Source organism: Salvelinus sp. IW2-2015, linkage group LG17 (assembly GCF_002910315.2).
Source record: "Salvelinus sp. IW2-2015 linkage group LG17, ASM291031v2, whole genome shotgun sequence".
In the NCBI taxonomy this organism is placed as follows: Eukaryota; Metazoa; Chordata; class Actinopteri; order Salmoniformes; family Salmonidae; genus Salvelinus; species Salvelinus sp. IW2-2015.
In genome coordinates, this window is record NC_036857.1 from 35,406,756 (window position 1) to 35,430,072 (window position 23,317).

The window sequence follows — 23,317 nt, forward strand, 5'->3', positions numbered from 1 at the left end:
TGGGCTGTCCTGGACACAGTCAGATGTCTCCCTGTGTGATCGAGGGCAAGTGAGGTGCATTGAGTGCCACAGAGACCGTGGAAGCAGTGCTCTCGCAATGGAGCAACCCAGACCACATAGTGAGAGGTGATAGTTAAGCGGATCCTTTGTCGAGATCGTGTTGCCACTGCTCTCTTTGCCCATTAACTATCATCAAGGTAGTTATGAGATGCCAGAGCGAGAGTTGTAATGCACATTCTCGATCGGAGATATGACTGCTTGCCTGTATACTTTGTAGTCCATGTATTGCCCATGCCATGCATTTGTACAGGCATCTCTCTAACATTATCCTGATAGTCTCTTACAGACAAGCCATCGAAGACTACATTGACTATGCTTCGCCTGTGTGAAGGTATGGAATGATCATTGTATGTGTGAATGATTGTTGGGATAGTGTGGACAGGTAGTCTTCTTTTATCACAGCTAACAAAAACCAAACAGTTTGTTGTCAGAGAATCATACACAGAGAGAGGTGACAGCGTTCAATCTAATCATGCTAGGTAGCAATGGAGATTAGAGGAGATATTGCTCAGGGTACTGTCACTCTCTTATAATAACTTCTGGAAACCCATAGGGGGTAGCTGTTCCGCATTAGCATATTTTGGTTCTCCAAATTAAACTGCCTCGTGCTAAATTCTTGATCGTACATATGATATTACTTGTTAGTATTGGGCTGAAAACACTTTTGAGTGTTCTATTAGCCGTTGGAATTCATTGTCACTCTGAGTGAGACCAAAATACTACAGTCCTACCATGCATTTTTCATGACAGGGGTTCGACTTCAGAAATTTTTAACCCCTGATCTGGAGGTCTGTTTTTTCAAGGTGAATCTAGTGCATTCTGCTCATGAAGGAAACCGACACCTTGCTGCTTCTACGCGTCCATTTTTCCATCTGTCTAACATGTGATTTAGCGAACTGTTCTGTTCAAGTCTAGCATCCAATCGGATCGCTTTTTTGCAATGGAATATACTTTGATGTGACATATGCAAAGTTAGTAACAGCTTTAGAGCCCACATGGAGTCAGTCACGAGTATATGGAAAGTGGAGAGAGAGAGCAGAAAAGAACGTAGGGGTATATACAAGATGGCTGCCGCCTTGCCTTGTTGGCCTTCTTTCTTGGTGCACCTCCCTTTCCCTCGGGGCAAGGGCATTTGGCGCTGTGCTCTTGTGCTGTGCCAGGCGCGTGCTCCGGTCAAGTGCGCTCGACATGGACGTCATCTGGACTGTCGGCTCATTTCCACGCCAACATCGAGGGTCTGTGCCAATCGAGCATCCAGCGTTTTCTCTTCCGATGTTTTTACTCCGTCCGCTTATAGTGTCAAGCATTCTCAATAGGTCACCGGGCGTTAATCTTAAGAAAACCGGTCTATATCAAGGCCTGGCAAGTCTCAGATACCTCCGCGCTTATAGATATTCAGAATTACTGGAGGACAACCATTTATTTGTCCGTGCAGACTTTATCTAGAGCTTTAAGGGAGAAACAGTGTTCGGGGTCATCGGTCGTGTTGGGACATCTAAGGACATGAAGCAGACAATCATACGCCAAAAAGAAGGTACAATCCAACAAACATCATGAAAGAGAAACCAAGTTAAGCTCCAGAATAACATTGAATCCGAGACAGCTCAAACCGCAAGCCATTATTTGAAATATGATAACCATCGTTGTTCGTGTCGAAAATATTTTAAAGCGCATATTCGGACATTTGTTATTGCTAATCGCGTCACTGCGACCCTGTATTGAAAAGTAAGGTATAATTTTAAAAAAGTGTAAGCAGCGGTTGCAATTAAAGGAACTAATTTGATCTTACGACTTCCTGTCAACCTGTTATTTTTTGCTCAAAGTATATGATTAGCTTTCAATTAAACTAGTCACTCTGCACAAGATGACGTCACGACATTCTGAGGCTTATTTTCCTAGTTATTTTCATTGTGTAACCACCGGTTTTGTATCGGCTAAATATCACCTTTTTTCGAACACAACTGTATCATGTGATGTTGTAACAATGAATCGTTACAGGAGTGTCATCGGAAGAATTCTGAGAAGGTTAGTCGAAAATAATCTAATATTTTGGCAGGTGATTACGTATATCCCAAGCGCTTTAGGAGCTGTGAACTCGATGCTCTGGTAACGTTTTCACAGTCGCTAATATTGCAAAACTCTGCAGCACGAGGTCTCCTCCACCCCAATTGATCGTGTTGGCTCGGCTAGTAAAGAACGCTTAGTGAAAATCATCGAAATAACCATTGCCTGCAAATGGAATCACGAAATCCTTCCGAAGAGTACTTTAACGCAGTATAGCCACTTCAATACGATCTATATAGAATCATAAAAAATACAAGACTAAATAGACAAAAAACGCAAGAAATGTCTAATGAAATATAAAAGACCCGTAAATAACACATAATCAACATAACTAAACTCAGAGCTTGCATCTCATACTGTAATCCTCTCCAAAGATCGATCTTGTGATGAGACCCGGTAATAGCGTAATTGCATTAAACAGTCGATTTCGTATGTCCTGATATAAAGATGTGAATAGCGCCACTGCATATTAATTTACCGCAGAAACAACACAACAAGCCCTGAAAAATAAAAAAGCATACTGCAAACACCAATACCATACAGCAAAAATACAATGATTGACGTTATTCAAGCACTGTGAAACATATCGACATGACGGATATTGATAATTAAAATAAGGTCTCATTGGACTATCAATATCTTAGTTTAGCCGAATTGGTGATAGCTACTGGTGAGAGAAAAAAATGGTGGACAAAGAAATTGTGTATTTTGCTAACGTGTAGCTAATAGATACATATTTTGTCTTCCCTGTAAAACATTTTAAAATCTTGAAATGGTGGCTATATCACAAAGTCTGATATCTTATCTGGTGTCTTGGACTTGTGATTTAATGAATATTTAGATGCTACTATCTACTTGTGAAGCTATGCTAGCTATGCTAATCAGTGTGTGGGGGGATGGGGGGTGATCCCGGACCCGGGGTAGAGGCTCGTTAGAGGTTAAAGAAAAACTAACAGGTCTGTGAGAGCCGGAATTCTTACTGGTGGTAGGTGATCAAATACTTATGTCATGCAATAAAATGCAAATTAATTACTTAAAATCATACAATGTGATTTTCTGGATTTTGTTTTAGATTCCGTCTCTCACAGTGAAGTGTACCTATGATAAAAATACAGACCTCTACATGCTTTGTAAGTAGGAAAACCTGCAAATCACAGTTATCAAATACTTGTTCTCCCCACTGTATTATTCGATTAGTATGAGTCTCCAGCCTTTTTAGGTGCAATTTGACTCTCTGTAATTTGACTATAGTGAAGTATATTTCTTGTGAGGTTTTCTGGCCTCAGATACAGAGAGCTGTGAAAGCCTGTCTACATATGAAGAGGTCCCAATGAAGAGCAGTGGTTCTCAGTCCTGGTCCTGGGACTCAAAGGGGTGCCACAATTTTCTGTTTTTGCCTTAGCACTGCACAGCTGATTCAAATGATCAACTCATCATCAAGCTTCAAGTGGTATTTATGTATTCATTTGTGACTCTATCCTTGATATGATCCTGCTATTGTCACATGCTACACATGCATATGTATCTATCTATCTAATGTTATCGTGATTTGTTACAAGGGATATTATACTTATATTATACAGGAAGTATTATTAAAGAGATGCTTTACCTTGAAACACAGATAGAGATGTAGTAGTCCCAGAGTTAATGATCCAAGGTCAGTTTTGCATTTCACCTCCTGATGATTATGATGACTGACATGTTAGCATGATTAAGCTTAGTTTTTTAAATTATATCTCTATCCATCTGTCATTCGTCTGCAGGTATGTTTTGATGTGAGAGAGGGTGCCAGTCCCGTCAACGCCACCTCACCCGCTCTTAAGATAACCTGAGGGCCGACTAGGAGCCTGGTTAGGAGACACCACAAGAAACACTGTAATTGTGATGTACTGAGAGAATACTAGGGTAGCATTGGAATTCATTAATCATATGCTGTCTTCCCTGCTCCTCTGTTCTTAACTCTTTCCCTTTTACACCTCTCTCCCCCCTTCCTCTTTCTTCCTCTTTTTTTTTATAATGCACACCATATGTGCATTGAAGTACAGATAGAACTTGTATTTATAATATTATCACAAATATAATATTTTTAATGCATGTATTATGTATTTATAACACCTGGATAATGAACTTTCAATAAAGCGTTTCACATTCTCCACTGTTTCAAATTAAGTATCTCATTGGAATACTACACCTATCCTTTGTCCTCAGATTAATGCAGATGAAGGAGTTAGATATGCATAGGTGTATTTCTGTAAATATGAATTACAAATCAGCCTTTACTTAAATCATGTTTCTAGTCTATTGTATAGTTACAATGGGTAAACATTGATGTCCCAGGGGCAGGAGTGGTAAACACTGTTGAAGTGTATAATCGAAATACATACATGCAGACACAGCATCATTCAATTAATGGAGTTTGATACATCTGGTATTGGATATGATTGAAAAAGAATATCTCACAGAGATTCATACCTGAACTGCACCTTTATTTGCCATGGAAGAGTACATGATCAGTGAATATATTAAATGTACAGGCTACAATGTGGGGATCTCATGCATGGTAATAACTACATGTATATATGACTTGCATCCTTGGCACAAAGTTATATTATATTCTACTTAATCCATAGGCTTCATTAATGCCATTCAGACTTGAAGACGATACAACAGCTATGATAGCTGAGGTTCATAGATTGGTATGAATATTAGTTCAGAACCTAACGTTTTAGAGTCCATACACAGATCGGCTACATACTGTAACTAGCTACACATCCATAGGCATACAGTTATTTTTGTCCTCCACTACACAATAAGCAAATAAATAGTTAGCTAGCTATGTTACTTCAACTGTATTGCATGGCAAATATAAGCAATTCAAGCTAACACAATTGTACATTCAATTTGCAGTAAATGCTTTAGCTAGCTAGATTCTTTACATCCACTCTTTCACAAGACGACAGCCTGGTTTTCTGGTTTTCTCAGGAGTCCATAAAACATTAACAACACGAATTACAAATGAATTCTCATGTCATAACACTAGCTAGCTAGCTGGCGAATGTTAGCTAGTCAGCTAACTTGCTAAATAGCGATTTTTGTAAATTAACTTTATGACAAAACAATATGCACAAACGTTTGTCTCTACATGAACTAACATATTCCTCTCAATTGTACATTTCTTGCTTGACTCGTTATGATGTTATAACTACTTACATTTGCTTCCACCGTAATGTTTTGTCAGCCATCTTTGCTGAAGAAAGTCACCATGGACGGGTGGCTCGCGTCGAATTCATCATTGGAACCGCTCGATATGATTGGTCATATAAAAACCTTGGGACCCAAATGCATAATGAGAGCTCTAACTCCCCCTTGTGGTGGTCTGGAGCAATGAAGGCGTGACGCTGGGTACCTCTAAGTCCCGCGGTGTAAGTTCGCAACTTTTAAAGGAGGAACCACTGTACTTAACATAAGGGTTTGTATGTTGTTATGAGTTGATTTGAAAGGAACCAAGGACACCCTTGGAGTTTTATATGCCCATGCTCACACTGCAGACAAGAAATGCCACTTTTTTATTTTCTTGAGTGCCATCCTCTATCTCTCATTTAGCTCCATTACATAACAACATAACAAATCAAGAACATGATCTGTTTAGACCCAAAACATTTCCCAGAGGCCCTACTCCTCTGGGACATCTCACGTATCTTTCATATTGGCTAACACACTAGAAGTTGATGTGATAACATGAGTTCAAACGTATGTTTAAACATGTACACCTGTCATTCTATAACCCCTAATAAAATTAAAACATTGCTCACCTGGTGTATTTCTTTTTTTGCAGGCCTGGCACGCATGGGCAGTGATGAACTTTGAGGCGGTGCTGCACTGCAAGAACCAGAACCAGGGACGGGACAAGAAGAAAAGAAGGACCACGCCTGTGGCGCCAGCGCCAACAGTGAGGCCAGCAACAGCGAACTGGACAGCACAGAGCACAGCCCAGTGCCCTTGCCCGGGCCAGAAGAAGGCCAACAAGGCAAGGGCGGCAGCCATCTTGAACCCTTCTTCCTCCTCCATCCACAAACGCTGACCTGCCCTTTCAATCTTCACTATTGGACAAATCCAAACTAATTTGACAGACCTGTGTGTAACTCGAAACGTTGCCTAAATCACATGTTGATGTCAATGAGAGACAAGGAGAGAATTTGAGTTGAAGGACAAGTGAGGCTGGTGTGACAACTTGATATCACACCAAAAAAGAGGTGYCAAAAGAGTGACAGAACAAACCTATTGTGCAAGCAGTAGATGAAGCTTTCCCTCCGCTCTGTTGACAACAAACTGTTTGTTTGTTTGTGGTAAGATAATTCAGACAAATCTATTCATTTCAAAGGGAGCAATTTAGGTCTTCTGTCTATGAATGAATGCCTCACTGAATTCAAAGTACAATCAATCACAATTCTTTCTCTCCTTCATTCTCCCTATTGTTTGGCAGGCACAGGACCTCTCCACGACGTTACTTCTCTATGTGGTTTCTGCTGTCCAGGGTTTCTTCCACTCCCTCTCCCTCTCCAGGGGAACACCTTCCAGGACACCCTCAGGTGAGTCTCCACACGAGGCCAGGGCCAGTAGTCACAAAAAGTKTTCGAGTAGGAGTGCTGATCTAGGTAATTATTTTATTTTAGATCAAAATTAATAAGATTATAAGGATGGGGGAGACCTGAACCTAGATCAGCACTCCTACTCTGAGATGCCCAGAACTCTGAAAGCCCAAACGGACAACATTGATAGACCCCGGATTGAAATATGTTGAGAGGGAGCCCTCTGGTGGGAGAGAGAATCATTTGTGCTGCTTCATGGACTTGATGCCTTGGTGTCGATTTGCTTTGGTTTGAATGTGTGTTGAAATTCAGCTTTTCAGGGAAACCTTTTTGTTGTTGTGTGTGAACCTGTCAATAAATATGCAATGGACACAAGACTTGATGCTCCTGTTTACTTTCTCCAGGGTGCTGACCATCTGGTTTGACTATGGGCACTGTCCTGAAGTCAACAAGGCACTGGTGGAGGGCATCAAAACCATTCAGATGGACACCTGGATSTCACATGCTCATTGTCGATGTTATTTTATTGTTATGTCCATTGTGATAAAAGTACTAGAAACTGAATTATTCCCATGAGCAAGGTTGGTTTTGGGCCATGAATCACCCATAACAGTCATTCAACAAAGTCTRATAGGACAGTAACAGAATAGGAAAGCCACATTGCATTTCCAAGGGGGGAGAACTATGTTATGTCTCCCTCTTGCCCCCTCGCCCGTAGGGGATTGCCCACATTGACACTCCCCGCGCTCTTGTGGGCCGCCTCATCCACCAGCTGCACACTGACATTATACGGTAACACCCCCAGGTAACGATTGACATACTGCTGCTGGAGCTAGCTAGCCTTGATGGAAAGCCTATTTCTGCTCTCTTTCCAACTTCATTAAATGATCYTGCCATGTTCTATCTCTCCCTCTTTTCTTCTAGTCTTTGAGCTATCCGTTGACCYTGGCCTCCAAGTCTACCACCACTGCCCGCCACAACGCTGCTAACAGGATCCTCGAGAACATGTGTGAGAACTGCAACACCCTGGTCCAGTAACCCATCATGGTATGTGATGCTCGTCAGTGCACAATACTCCACCTCACAGTACAGCTATATACAGTACCAGTCAAAAGTTTGGACACAGCTACTCATTCCAGGGTTTTTCATTATTTATTTTTTTACTATTTTCTACATTGTAAAATAATAGTGAAGACATCAAAACTATTAATTAAATAACACATATGGAATCATGTAGTAACCAAAGAAGTGTTAAACAAATCAAAATATATTTTCGATTTTAGATTCTTCAAAGTAGCCACCCTTTGCCTTGATGACAGCTTTGCACACTCTTGGCATTCTCTCACCCAGCTTCATGAGGAATGCTTTTCCAACAGTCCCACATATGCTGGGCACTTGTTGGCTGTTTTTCCTTCACTCTGCGGTCCAACTCATCCCAAACCATCTCAATTGGGTTGAGGTTGGGTGATTGTGGAGGCCAGGTCATCTGATGCAGCACTCCATCACTCTCCTCCACGCCTGGAGGTGTGTTTTGGGTCATTGTCCTGTAGAAAAACAAATGATAGTCCCACTAAGCGCAAACCCACATGTAGCTAACGCTCCACACTTTTCTGGTCTGGTATGTTCATTCTCAACTCATCCCTTATACACTCTGGTAAAAAAGGGGGTGTTTCCGTCATGCTGATACGCTCTCTGAGCTCCCTCAGGCATGGCTAGTTACTGGTGCAAAGCATCATCAAAAACGCTAATCTCGTTAGAAAACTAAAATGACATTCCTACCTTAACAAAAATAGTTTCATCCAATTTCARATCACATAGACAACATATTGGATGGGAACTTGACAGATAACAGGAGGAACCTTCCTAAGTTACAGTATTTGATTTATACAGTTTTTAATAACATCACAAAATGAAAAGCAATAAGACATTAGTTTTATACCTCTCCTCATTGAGCATTTCCCACATTCGGATGTTAGAAATATTGTTACAAAGTTCGCTTTTTGGACGTTAGAGTTGTGGGCTGGTGAAAGTCTTCTCMGGACAAAGCCATTCCGATTTAAATACTAGAGAGCCAGAGAGTCCTCTGCTGCATAKAATATACCACCAGTGTGTGGAGGAGTCAAAGAGCAGCACAGCACCCACCTCCCCTCTTCAGTGGGTGAGAGAGGGCCTGGTKATTTGTCAACCAGTGCCAAGCTGATCTGAGCCGCTGGATTCTCAAGTGTAGTCATGACACTCCGATAGATCTACATTTCAGCCAAAAAAACATTTTTTTAAAAAGTGAACAATGACCCAGCTACCAATTGAACCCGCTCTCTTTTGTGATCCACGGCTAACACAAACTGAAACAAACGATCCAGGACCAGAACGGACTCTGCTGGAGAATCAGTCGGTGAGTGTGAAACAAGATGGCCGTTTTGTGCCACTAACAACATTTTGACTGTGTCCGACTAAATGTAACTTTCTGTACTGCGTTTGTTGTCCACTGCAAAAGCACTGGAGGYGATAGACCACACAATAGAAACCAGGAACCACATGCCTGAATCCATGAGTCTTTGGCTCAAGCCAAAACTGTAAAAATGCATTAGTTAAGGCTAACATTCTTAGTAGTTTCTATGGTACTTTTGTTTGTTAAAACAAGTTAACAAGCTAAGTGGCATGCTATTGTWAGTTGGAGCTTCTACTGTATAGCTTTTCTCTTTCCTCAACCAAGGGTTGTGGAGGATATTATTATGTGGAAGTACTATCTTTCCTTGTTGTTGGCCCAAATATTGCTTCAAAGTTGGCACTAAGTCATCACTCTGTGTTCCTTTCCCATTAGTTGGAGATGGCACTGTGTAGCCTGAGGCCCTGAGGCCCTGAACAAAACGGTTATCAACAGAGTACAAGACAAACTGACGGGTAAGTCTTTCACTACACATGTAATTATAAATGCTATCATATGCTATCATATGCTAGGATACGCTAGTACAGGGGTATTCAACTTCTTACCCTACGAGGTTCGGAGCCTGCTGGTTTTCTGTTCTACCTGGTCATTAATTGCACCCACTGGTGTCATGCTCTAAATGGGAAAAGTGGAAGTGCCTTTTTTTTTTTTTGTGCACATCATGGGAAAATCAAGAACTACGGTTTGCAACTAGACATGGGGACAAAGCCTATACTTGTTGGAGAAGTCCTCCTGGTCTGATGAAACAAAAATAGAACTGTTTGGCCATATAGATGATGATTGTTGTTGAGGAAAAAGGGAGGTTTGCAAGTCGAGAGACACCATCCACAGTGAAGGACGGGTTTGGCAGCATCATGTGTGGTGGGGTGTTGGCTGGAGGAGGGACTGGTGCACTTCACAAAATAGATGGCATCGGTAAGGAAATAATATTATGTGGATATATTGAAGCAACATCTCAAGGACATCAGTCAGGAAGTTAATGCTTGTCAGATGGGTCTTTCAAATGACAATGACCCCCAAGCATACTTCCAAAGTTGTGGCAAAATGGCTTAAGAAAACAAAGTCAAGGTATTGGAGTGACCATCACAAAGCCCTGACCTGAATCTCGGTGAGGAGAGGGAATGGAGAGAAAATTGAGGGTGATCGAAGGCAAGTGTATGGGGGCGGCTGGGATGGCAGAGGGGCATCGGAGTGGGGGAAGGGGAGAGGGGGGTAAGCGGTGAACCATTGAGGCCAATAAAGAAAAAAGAAGAGTAACAGAGAAGACAAAGCAGACGAATATAGAACATTGTGGACAGAACTGAAAAATGTGTGGCGAGCAAGGAGGCCTACAAACCTGACTCAGTTACACCAGCTTTGTCAGGAGGAATGGCGCAAAAATCCCCAACTTATTGTGGGATGCTTGTGGAAGGCTACCGAAACCTTTGACCCAACATTTAAAGACAATGCTACCAAATACTAATTGAGTGTATGTAAACTTCTGACCCACTGGGAATGTGATGAAGGAACAAAAGCTGAAAGTAATCATTTCTCTCTCATATTTTATTCTGACATTTCACATTCTTAAAATAAAGTGGCGATCCTAACTGACCGTAAGACAGGGAATTTCTACTATGATTAAATGTCGAATTGTTGAAAAACTGGGGTTTAAATGTATTTGGCTAAGGTGTATGTAAACTTCCGACTTCAACTGCATGTCTCCTCCTCTGTTTGGTCCTGTAGTAGATTGTTTTGTCATGTTTATGTCCAGACGCTGTTTCTCACCCATTGCATGTTAAAAACCTCTAACGAGCCTCTAACCCCGGGTCCGGGATCACCCCCACCCCCACACACTGATTAGCATAGCTAGCATAGCTTCACAAGTAGATAGTAGCATCTAAATATCATTAAATCACAGAGTCCAAGACACCAGATGAAAGATACAGATCTTGTGAATAAAGCCACCATTTCAGATTTTTAAAATGTTTTACAGGGAAGACAAATATGTAAATCTATTAGCTAAACACGTTAGCAAAATACACACTTTTCTAACTCCATCAGTTTCTTACTACTAGGTGCTATACCAATTCGGCTAAACTAAGATAATTGATAGCCACTAACCAAGAAAAAACCTCTTCAGATGACAGTCTGATAACATATTTATGGTATGGATAGGTTTTGTTAGAAAAAAGTGCATATTTCAGGTAGAAATCACGTTTACAATTGCACGACCATCACAAGACGACTAGAATTACTATAGAGAGCAACGTGTATGACCAATTACTCTTAATAAAACATTTCATAAGAATAGACAAAGCATAGCAATGGAAAGACCAGATCTTGTGATTCCAGACAATATTTCAGATTTTCTACGAGTTTTACAGCGAAAACAAATAAATCGATAAGTAGCAATCCCAATGTGAAAAGTTACAGAGCATCGATTCCAGCCAAAGAGCGCTATAACGTATCACCGCCAAAATATATTAATTTTTTCACTAACCTTCTCAGAATTCTTCGCGATGAACACTCTGTAAACATCATTTTACAACATACATATACAGTTTTGTTCGAAAATGTGCATATTTAGCCATACAAAACCGTGGTTACACAATGAAAATACTAGGAAATCAAGCCTCAAAATGTCTGACGTCATCTTTCAGAGTGATCTGTTTTAATTGAAAGCTAATCATATACTTGACTAAAAAATGCAGGGTTGACAGGAATCGAAAGACAAATTAGTTCTTAATGCAATCGCTGATTTACATTTTTTTAATTATCCTTACTTTTCAATACAGGTTGCGCCAAGCGAAGCTATAGCAAACAAGATGGCGACATAAACGTTTAACATTTATCGACAGAACACGATTTATCATCATAAAATTGTTCTTACTGTGAGCTGTTCTTCCATCAGAATCTTGGGCAAAGAATCCTTTCTTGGGTCGAATCTTTCTTTTGGTCGATAGATGTCCTCTGTCCTTCGAAAGATATCCACTAACGATCGAACGGGACCCCGAAACGTGTACACAAAGAAATTCCTCAAAATCGCACTAAACGGATTAAATTGCTATAAAACGGTTCAAATTAACTACATTATGATGTTTTTAACAACTATAACGACTAAAAACATGAACGGAGAAATATCACTCTCTAAACAACGATTTGGAAGGAGGCAGGTCTGATGTCATTTTGCGCATGACGCATGCAGGAAGAGAGCGGTACTTCTACGTTTTCGTGTTTTATAGTGGCTCTGATTGCGCATAGAATCCATTCAAAACGTGATGACGTACTGACACCCAGAGGAAGACGTAGGCAGTGTCGGTTTCTCTATAGCAATCTACTGGACCCTTAAAACCGATCCCAGATCAGGGGTAAAATTTCTGAAATCTGACTCCCTGTCAGGAAAGTGATGTAGAAGTAGTTCTGTACAACTCAGAGACAAAATTCCAACGGCTATAGAAACTAGAAAAGTGTTTTTTATCCAATAATAACAATAATATGCATATTGTTACGATCAAGAATTGAGCACGAGGCAGTTTAATTTGAGACCAAAAAATGCTAATGCGGAACAGCACCCCTATTAGTTGCAAGAAGTTAAAATGGTTCACTCCCTGTACCTGTTTCCACCCGTTGCATGTTAAATGGTTCAAACTATAAACTAAACATACAGTCAATAATACAGTAGAAAAAAAAAAATGTCTATATACAGTGAGTGCAAATGAGGTAAGATAAGGGAGACAAGGCAATAAATAGGCCATGGTGGCGAAGTAATTACAATATAGCAATTAAACACTGGAATGGTAGATGTGCAGAAGATGAATGTGCAATAGAGATACTGGGTGCAAAGGAACAAGATAAATAAAATAAATACAGTAAGGGGATGAGGTAGTAGATGGGCTGTTTACAGATGGGCTATGTACAGGTGCAGTGATCTGTGAGCTGCTCTGAAGCTGGTGCTTAAAGCTAGTGAGGGAGATATGAGTCTCCAGCTTCAGTGATTTTTGAAGTTTGTTCAGTCATTGGAAGCAGAGAACTGGAAGGAAAGGCGACCAAAGGAGGAATTGGCTTTGGGGGTGACCAGTGAGATATACCTGCTGGAGCGCGTGCTACGAGTGGGTGCTGCTATGGTGACCAGTGAGCTGAGATAAGGCAGGGCTTTACCTAGCAGAGACTTGTAGATAACTGTAGCCAGTGGGTTTGGCGACAAGTATGAAGCGAGGCGCAACCAACGAGAGCTTACAGGTTGCAGTGGTGGGTAGTGTATGGGCCTTGGTCAGGGAGGTGACCAGGAACCCAATGGTCTGTTCCTCTGTGGAGATGGGAGAACCTTCCAGAAGGACAACCATCTCTGCAGCACTCCACCAATCAGGACTTAGTGGCCAGACTGAAGCCTGTAATAGGCACATGACAGCCCGCTTGGAGTTTGCCGAAAGGAACTAAAGGACTCTCAGACCATGAGAAACAAGATTCTCTGGTTGATGAAACCAAGATTGAACTCTTTGGCTGAAAGCCAAGCGTCACGAATGGAGGAAACCTGGCACCATCCCTATGCTGAAGCATGGCAGCATCATGCTGTGGCAATTTATTTCAGCGCAGGGACTGGGACAACGACCCTAAGCACACAGCCAAGACAACGCAGGAGTGGCTTCGGGACACGTCTCTAAATGTCCTTGAGTTGCCCAGCCAGAGCCCGGATTTGAACCCGATCGAACATCWCTGGAGATACCTGAAAATAGCTGGGCATCCAACCTAARAGAGAAGAATGKAGAGAAGAATGGGAGAAACTCCCSAAACATAGGTGTCCCAAGCTTGTCGCGTCATACCCAAGAAAACTSAAGGCTGTAATCGCTGCAGAAGGTSCTTCAACAAAGTACTGAATACTTATGTATTTATATTTCAGTTTTATATTTTCAATAAATGTGCAAAAATGTCTAAAAACATGTGTTTTTGCTTGTTCCTTATGGGGTATTGTGTGTAGATTGATGAGGGAAAAAAGCAATTTAATCAATTTTAGAATAAGGCTGTAATGTAAAYAAAAATTGAAGTCAAGGGGTCTGAATACTTTCGGAATGCACAGTATGCCCCCTTTATGTCGCTGTACATTTGAAAAGAGCTGAACAAATAGTTATATTGACTACGTCRGTCCTAGCTCYCTCATTAATGTCTTTATCGAAATTATGGATTGCCTTTTATTCGTTCATCGTCCCCTTATGCCATAGTTTGTACATCTCAATTGTCAGTAGAAACCACATTTGTTTTTAGCAAGTCAGCCATATCAGCTATGTTTTTTTCAGTAAATGAGCCTGAATGAACTGTTTCGCTGCCAGACAAGACTCCGCTGATAGCCAGCTGTAGCAGTGGTTAGGTGTTGAGACTTCTGTTGGGACAGTTTTATGTAGGCTCTAACAGTTTGTGGGCACCGTTTGTCACCGTTATAGTGAAAGTAATGTATTGTTTAGTGTTGTGTAGTGGCTTTGCTGGCATGAAACAAAAGAAAGATTGGGTGAGTATGCACCACCAAGATGTATATGCTAATATCACCACTGTAATTGAGGGAGGTCTCCTTTCGTGGAAAAGGGCAAAGTAGTAGAAGTAGAAACTGATGCTGCTAAAGCATTGCTCACCTTCARTGTGGGAATCCAGTTGATATGGGTGTCTTGATAGATGTCAGCTGGTGAACCTACAGTAGTACATAAATAAATAAATAGCAAACCTGATGTTAGAATAGCACTTCTTCAGGTCACCTATACCATCAGTGCTCTTAATTGTTTGGTTGTGTTTCATTCATAACATCGAATGTTGTAATGGCAGCCATATTGGAATTGAGGCCCCCTTACTTTATTGCAAGACTAGGGGCTAAAGATACAAAATCCTTTAAGGAACGATGGACCCCCAACAGTTTTAATTTCGATGTCTGAGTCCACTTGTTTTCCTTAGAAACGATTAAAATAGCCACAAAATCAAAAAAATGCATGCATTTTTGTCAGGCAGGATCATACACCACTGCATGAGAGCAGTGCTGCATTTCGGCCTATTGTATCGGTTTATTTACAGGTCTATACTTCCAAAATGCTTAAGATATCCGAATGTTGCTTGTTTCTGTATGTAGGGCAGACAATTGACTACTTGTATTTCACATTTTTGCAATATCAGAGCTTGCATTATTGGGTTACACAAGCGTATGTTGCCCACCCCCCTTCGAGCCKGGCATTCTTCTGCACTGTTTGAGTTAAGGGGGTGTGTCACAATATCTATACATTTAACCACTTTTTCAGTAATATATTTTTACACACCCCCTGTTATTCCTCGGGTAGGGGTATCTCAACACTTTGGGGGCCTTGCCACTAGCCTATATTATGATAATTTACCGTTAGCATCAATTAGCTTAGCCTGGGTGCCTGACTAATTCTGCATTCAACAATGCTTTGGCACTGCCTTGCTGTTTGGCAAGACAACTACAAGTTGCCTAAAGCAGGATCAGACGGGCACCCAGGCTACAAACCTTCTTTTAGTTGGGAAAACTTTAGGCGGGCTATGTTGGGAAAGTTGTAAACAATGGCCACTGAGCTTGTACTGTTTTTCTATCCCCAGGTGTGCATTTTGGTGGAGGAGCTACAATGGCGATCCAATTGTCGATCCAACTTGTGGCCACACTTCCTTTTACACAGCCCGTTTTCATCGAGTAACCATGAACTTACTAAGTGACTCCTGCATGTATTTAAATGGTGAAGTCATGAGAGATGGTCCACGACTGATAAGTGGCGGAGGAGTTTAATGTCCAAAGCGCTTTATCAAACGATGCCATGCTGACATTAGTGTCAAGCGTTTTACATTGACGTAGCTAAGTGCTTCTAATTTGGTTCACTGATATGTGTATGTTCAAAGACTGAGCAACTGCACTCAGAAGCGTTGATTTAAAACAACACAAAAAGTAAAGAAGAACCCTCCGATAATGAAATCTTTAGTTCTCAGTAATGACTCATTAAGCATTAAATCCCYGAATGTATTACCATGTAAAGTTAACAGCTAAGGTAACAGCCTGGTTATTTGCTGGTGCTTATTGCTCAAGACACTGGCTGTAAAGAGGACGTGCTGCCCAGTATGTTGTTGTCATTGCCATAATGCTAATGCATTCTAAGTTAAAACTGGAGAATGTGCTACATAGAGCTCACTAGTCCYTTGTATTATTGTGTGTTAATGTGACTGTATGAATATTATATGAATAACATACTCCATGCCTTTTACTGACTTAAACATTATTGAAGGGTGTCCCGTGATATAATAAGAATGGGGTATTTGACTTAAGATCGTGATGATAATGTAAGCATTTTTCTATGCCAATATATTGTGTAAAGAGCTATTGGTAAGTGTCTTGTGCTCTGTAACATTGTCTGAATATATATTGCTATTCATGTTTGTAGACTTAGACGGTCATTGCCTTTGAATTATGTTCTACTATGCATGTGCAGAATCTTCAGGAGAACAGTGAAGCAATCCCACCTACAGAGGGCACTCCAGCTCTGTCCATATGAGGAGCACCTCTGCAGAAACTGTTCTAACAGTAAAACATTTTTAGAGCTGACGTGAGAAGGGATTCTAAAATGAATAGGTATGCAAGTAATACTCTATATAATACTGCAAACTGTAATACCGTAAATAATACTGTATACTGTAAAACTGTATATAATACTGTAATACTGTATATAAMACTGTATACTGTAATACAAGTAATACTGTATATATTACTGTATACTGTAATACAAGTAATACTGTATGTAATACTGTATGCTGTAATACTGTATATAATACGGTATACTGTAATACTGTATATAATACGGTATACTGTAATACAAGTAATACTGTATATAATACTGTATACTGTAATACTGTATATAATACTGTATACTGCAATACTGTATATAATAATGTATACTGTAATAATGTATATAATACTGTATACTGTAATACTGTATATAATACTGTATACTGTATTACCATATATAATACTGTATGCTGTAATACAAGTAATACTGTATATAATACTGTATACTAATACCGTATATAATACTGTATACTGCAATACTGTATATAATACTGTATACTGTAATACAAGTAATACCGTATATAATAATGTATACTGTAATACTGTATACTGTAATACCGTATATAATACTGTATACTGTAATACCGTATATAATACTGTATATAATACTGTATACTGTAATACAAGTCATACTGTATATAATACGGTATACTGTAATACTGTATATAAAACTATATATAAWACTGTATACTGTAATACTGTATATAACACCGTATATTGTAATACCGTATATAATACGGTATACTGTAATACAAGTAATACTGTATATAATACTGTATATTGTAATACTGTATATAATACTGTATGCTGTAATACTGTAAATAATACTGTATACAGTAATACAAGTAATACTGTATATAATACCGTATATAATACTGTATGATATAATACTGTATATAATACTGTAAACTGTAATACTGTATATACTACTGTATAATGCAATACAAGTAATACTGTATATAATACTGTATACTGTAATACAAGTAATACTGTATATACTACTGTATGCTGTAATACCGTATATAATACTGTATACTGTAATACCATATATAATACTGTATGCTGTAATACTGTATATAACACTGTATACTGTAATACAAGTACTACTGTATAAAATACTATATACTGTAATACTGTATATAATACTGTATACTGTAATACCATATATACTGTATACTGTATACTGTAATACAGTATATCATTCTGTAATACTGTAAATAATACTGTGTGCTGTAATACCGTATATAATACTGTATACTGTAGTACAAGTAATACTGAAAACAGACGTGTTGGCCAATAGCTGACTGATAATTTCAACTCCATTACTGATGATAGAGATCTAGGAACCCACAACAACATTTTGCCCTATGTAGACTAGTTTATCCAAACTAGCACAGTTGGTTCCTTAGAAGTTGTGGTAATGTACGTTTTTGGTTTCCCATTGGATCTGGGAACGAAGTCATAAGTGTCCTGACCGTTTAAAAAAAAGTTACATTTTACCATTCTGAGAACTATGGTTCTTTATTCTTTACTATGGTTTCCTGAAAGTTTTCCTGGGAGGTTTTATTAACTCATTTTAGTCTAGTCAAACAGACCACATTTCAAAGGAAACAAGCACTCARGAAGATCAGGCGTGGCGTTTCTCTCTTTCTATCTTTGTTATTCATTCATTCCCTGGTTCTACTCTGAAGGTTGATTACTTATAGATAGTTATGCATTACAGAACAACAAAAGGCAGCCGATTGATCTCTTCCCTGGTGTACCCACCCTTGCAATGTCACCCATTTACACATTGGGGCAGAGCCCTAGATTATCGGTGTTCGATTCCTCTTCTGTGTTCTCTCTCTCCTTCCCATTGGGCACACACGTCATTTCAACGTGGAAATTTGGGTAACATTTGTTTGAGAGGTTGATCAATGCCTAGTTAAATATGAGATTTTAACCCTTATTCACCGACTCCAAAAAACAGCCAAAAGTTTGTTGAATTCCCAATGTGTAAATGTGTTATCACTGCACTTTCAACCATTTAAAAGCACAACAAAGTTCAAATGGGAATACAATGTCAAGTATTTTGTATTTATACAACAACTTAATGTGTTATCACTGTGCTTCATCTAATTGTCACGATCGTGTGGAGGAGAGACGGACCAAAACGCAGCATGTGGAAAATAAGCCATCTTCTTTTATTAGAACGACGAAGATGAACATGAAACGAAACACTTATACAAACTATACAAAAACAACAAACGACCGTGAAGCTACAAACGCAAGTGCACACACAAACTACTTACGTTCAACATAGACAATTCCCCACAAKCAGCTAAAGCCTATGGTTGCCTTAAATATGGCTCCCAATCAGAGACAACAATAACCAGCTGTCTCTAATTGAGYCCCAATTCAGGCAACCATAGACTTTCCTAGATACCTACACTCAACCATAGACACAGCTAGACTACTATACTAAACATAAACCCAACTACRCTAATAAACCCCCTAAACCTTACAACCACCCTAGACACTACAAAAAACACATACATTCCCCATGTCACACCCTGACCTAACTAAAATAATTAAGAAAACAAAGAATACTAAGGCCAGGGCGTGACACTAATAGCACAACCAAATGACCTGGATTGCAGTTGAGATTATATTAAAAGTACTTAGTGCAAGTGATCAATGCTGTTCAATATTCTGAAAAAATTATTATAGAAATTGTGAAGATCTTGACAATGCAACCAAATATCAACATTTAAAGTACAATATATCTAATGCTTGGATATTTTCTTCTGAGCCACTGGCTTAATCCTATTATGTAAGTTTTATTTTTGGTTTAGTTGGAGACGTGAATCCAACATATAACTGGTTGACAAGTGTGTAAGCTGTTTACAGTATTGGAAAAGTGATATTGAATTATATTTGGTTGTCAACGCAACCAAATATCAACATTTGAAGGAGATGTAACTTTTGTGCTCCTGACTTAGTTTGGCGGTAATTCCAGTTTGACTACAAATTAATAATTGATATGTTGGATTCACGTCTTCATTTCAACCAATAATCAAAGTTAAAGAATAGGACTAAATCTAACTTTAAATTCCCTTAGAAGGGCTATGTCATAAACCCTAGTTTGATTTGATCCTATTCTTTAACTTTTCTTTTTGGTTGAGAAGGAGATATCAATCATTTATTAATTTGTAGACAAAGTGGAATTAAAGGCAGACTAAATCCGTGGCACAGATGGAACTTTCCAACCAGAAGATACATCTCCTTCAAAAATTGTGATATTTGGTTGCATCGACAACCAAACACAATTCAATATCCAGTTTGTCTACAAAATAATAATTGATATGTTGGAGTCACGTCTCCATTGCAAACAAAAATCAAGGTTAAAGAATAGGACTAAAATAGAATGGGACTCAAATCAAATCAAACATTAAATTCACTTAGAAGGGCTATGTCATAAACACTAAAAGTTACGGAATGGGGTGAAAATGGCAGCCAATCCAAACCAGTCTAATTGGAAATAATTGCAGTAGAGTCATACTCCTCATTCTACTTATGAAGGAAAAGAAAACTAAGGCATGCGATATATCCGAAATGTTAATATTGTCATCCTAAAATATTATATAATTATAAATACAGTTTATATGGGTTGTATACCAATTTTCTATAATAATAGCCTGGAAACAGACCAAATCATGTCTCAATTTTAGTTTTCTTGTAAAACTGTGAGTGCTATTATAAGATACAACATCAGTACTTGTTGCATTTGCAACTTGTCTAAGTCCTATCATCAACTGATTTCAGCCAGTGTATGGCTGTGGATTGACTGCATTGTTTGAATGGAATGTTGGCATATTGACAGATAATTTGAATAATTTATGGAATCATTCATCTAAAACTGTCTGGCTAGCTAGCTAACAAACCCACAGTGCAGATCATTTAATTTAAATTCATTATTTTACACAATATCTTATTACAGCCCTGGCAATAATGGTTGACCAACTCCCTGACCAAAATGGCTGCCCTTTATCCCATCATAACAGGTTCATGTCCATTCTAGTATTCTAATTCCTAATTCTATGGAATATTTATTTAATTCAGAGATCTCTCAATAATCATTATCCCGATAACACATTGGTAGTAGTCAGTGACGAACACCAAAGCTGAGCAGGGCATGTTTAAAACCCTGGAAGTTGAGACCATAGAAACAGCTGTAGAAAGAGCATCTCTCGAGTAGGATGTTTTGTCTTTGGTTCATTCACACCTGGTTTTCATTTGCTTTATTTCTGTGTGTATACTCACCCCTGTTTCCCGCTTAGGTTTGTACGGGATTATTTTCATGTTGCTCGTTGAGGTTGTCCTCAGTTTATTCACGTGTGTGCCGTGTTATAGGATACGTAAGGAGCGTTGTTTTTCTCCTTCCGGGAGTGACTGTGTGTTCCTATGTCTTGGGCGTTTATTGGTATTGTCCCTGACCCATTGTGGACTTGCCTATTAAAGACGCTATTTGACATCTCTGCTCTCCTGCGCTTGACTCTTAACTACCTTCAGCACTAAGTTGCAACAGATAACATGTTATTGAAATTCCACCCTCAAAACAACAGTAAATGACTTTTTTTCAAATCCAACGTGTTTTCCACTTTGATTCCATGCCACAATATGTTGTTGACAAATTACGTTGAAACAATGTTGATTCAACCAGTTTGTACCCAGTGGGTTTTCTCTCTGCAAAGATCATTAGTGAGAAGCAGAGTTTTCATGCCGCCTCTCCATTTAAGTGTTTTGTATTTTTTCAGCGTCTCTGTCTGTTGAGGGGCCGTGAGTCAATAGCTGAAATTAAATGGGCTCCATCAATCGGGGGGGATTTGGCTGTTTACTGTGTGTGGAGATGGCCAAGCATCTAGTCAGTCAATGATGACGAACGATAGTCATCGGGAGACAATGCCTCCTAAATGATGGAAGGTGAAGTGCCTGACCATGGAGGCCAGAGGACATGCGTAATCAAGGAAATTAAATGTTGATTCATCCCTGCACTTGTATGCTGGTTAAATCAAAAAGTGGGCTGGCTAATATGGTCATTGTCCAATGATCTCCTCCTTGCTGTTCTCGTAACAACTTTCACTTCACAGTTGCTGCCTTTAGGGCTCCTATCCCCTCTACTTGCCTCTTTCAAGTGGTTAACTGTGAAGACAGAGGGTTCGTATTGGCGCATTGGAGATTTCAGTGTCTGGCCATGGAATGGAGTGTTTAAAGCAGTGCCAGCAGGCAGTAGCAGCCTGTCATCGTGCACTGGTGTAGAAGCCTATATCGATTAACTTGACAGCAGTTTAGCCATGTGGAGAGCTGCTCCCTAAGGAGGTTAGTCTGGTCTTGCTCCCTTTACCCTGGTTGCTAATGGGAGTTGGAGGGAAGTTAGACGTGAGCGGAGTCCTCATTTCCTTTGTCCTAGCTACTTATCTATTTCTGCCCATTACCTTGGTCTTTGAATATTTTGGTATGTTATAAGTTGGTACTAAGTGATCTGGAGTGAGATGAGGGGAGATTTCAGTTTTGTTTTCTTTCTACATCCAGTAAATGGCTGTGAACCTTAGGTGGACATAACCCATTGACTCTCAGCCGTCCTCAATTTGTCTCCATTGACCAGACCACCACTGCCTCTGAGCTCTTAACACAGGGGCCAGCCATTACATCTCCTGTTGTTATTTGCCATAAGAAGCAGCTGAACGGCGATTAACAGTGGGGCCTATAAAAGACATCGGGGTGTGAGATGGTGTCTGCCTGTCATCAATCAGATACAGTGGTGAAAACAGCAGCTTCTCCACACGGAGTGGAAAGATATTTTTCTAAAATGTCAAAAATGTGGTTGTGTGAGACAGAGGATGGAAGGAGTGGGGGAATTGGGCGAAGGAGAGTGGTCTGATGGTGGATGCTGTGAGAGAATGGTGGGAAAAAAGATTGTGAGAGAATGATGTTGAAATAATTCAGCCTTAATGTTTTCGAGAGTGGCACTACAGCTACAATAGTGATTTTGTGGCTTTGTATTCCTCAAAAGTCTTGGTTTGACAATAAGTGGTTACTACAGTATTACACAATAGGTATTGCCATGCAATGCAACACTCTGCGATCAAATGATTGGATGGCCTTTACAGTGCTTGATACAACTATGTTAGCTACAAGACTACTTGTTTTAGTCATTTTAACTCCCGTTTGCCAACTGACTGCAACACCTAGCTACTATAGCGCCATGGCCACTAAGGACAGAAGGCAAGGAGACAAGGAAGGAAGCCAATGTTGAATTAGTGTGACTCCTCCAATGGCAGTGACTCAATAATTCAACTGTGAAGAGTCTGAATCCTGCTTTGATGGTTTTCTGTTGCTCTAGCTACTCATCTATGAAATGCCCTATCCATTCAAACAACAAGCAGAGCTCTTCAACTAGAACATTTTCGTTTTTTAATAATCTTCTTCTAATTAGAGACCGATTCAGACCTGGGACACCAGGTGAGTGCAGTTACCTAGCAGGTAGAATGAAAGGGCTGAAGTGTTTCGGCCCCTCGGGACTGTGGTTGAAGAGGTCAG

The 23,317-nt window shown here is 39.7% G+C and overlaps 1 pseudogene; it reads left to right on the forward strand.

Annotated features, from left to right (window-relative positions):
* The window catches only part of LOC111976332 (serine/threonine-protein kinase mTOR-like), a 100,584-nt pseudogene extending 92,833 nt beyond the window's left edge, over window positions 1–7,751 (forward strand).
* The last annotated feature ends 15,566 nt before the right edge of the window (window positions 7,752–23,317 follow it).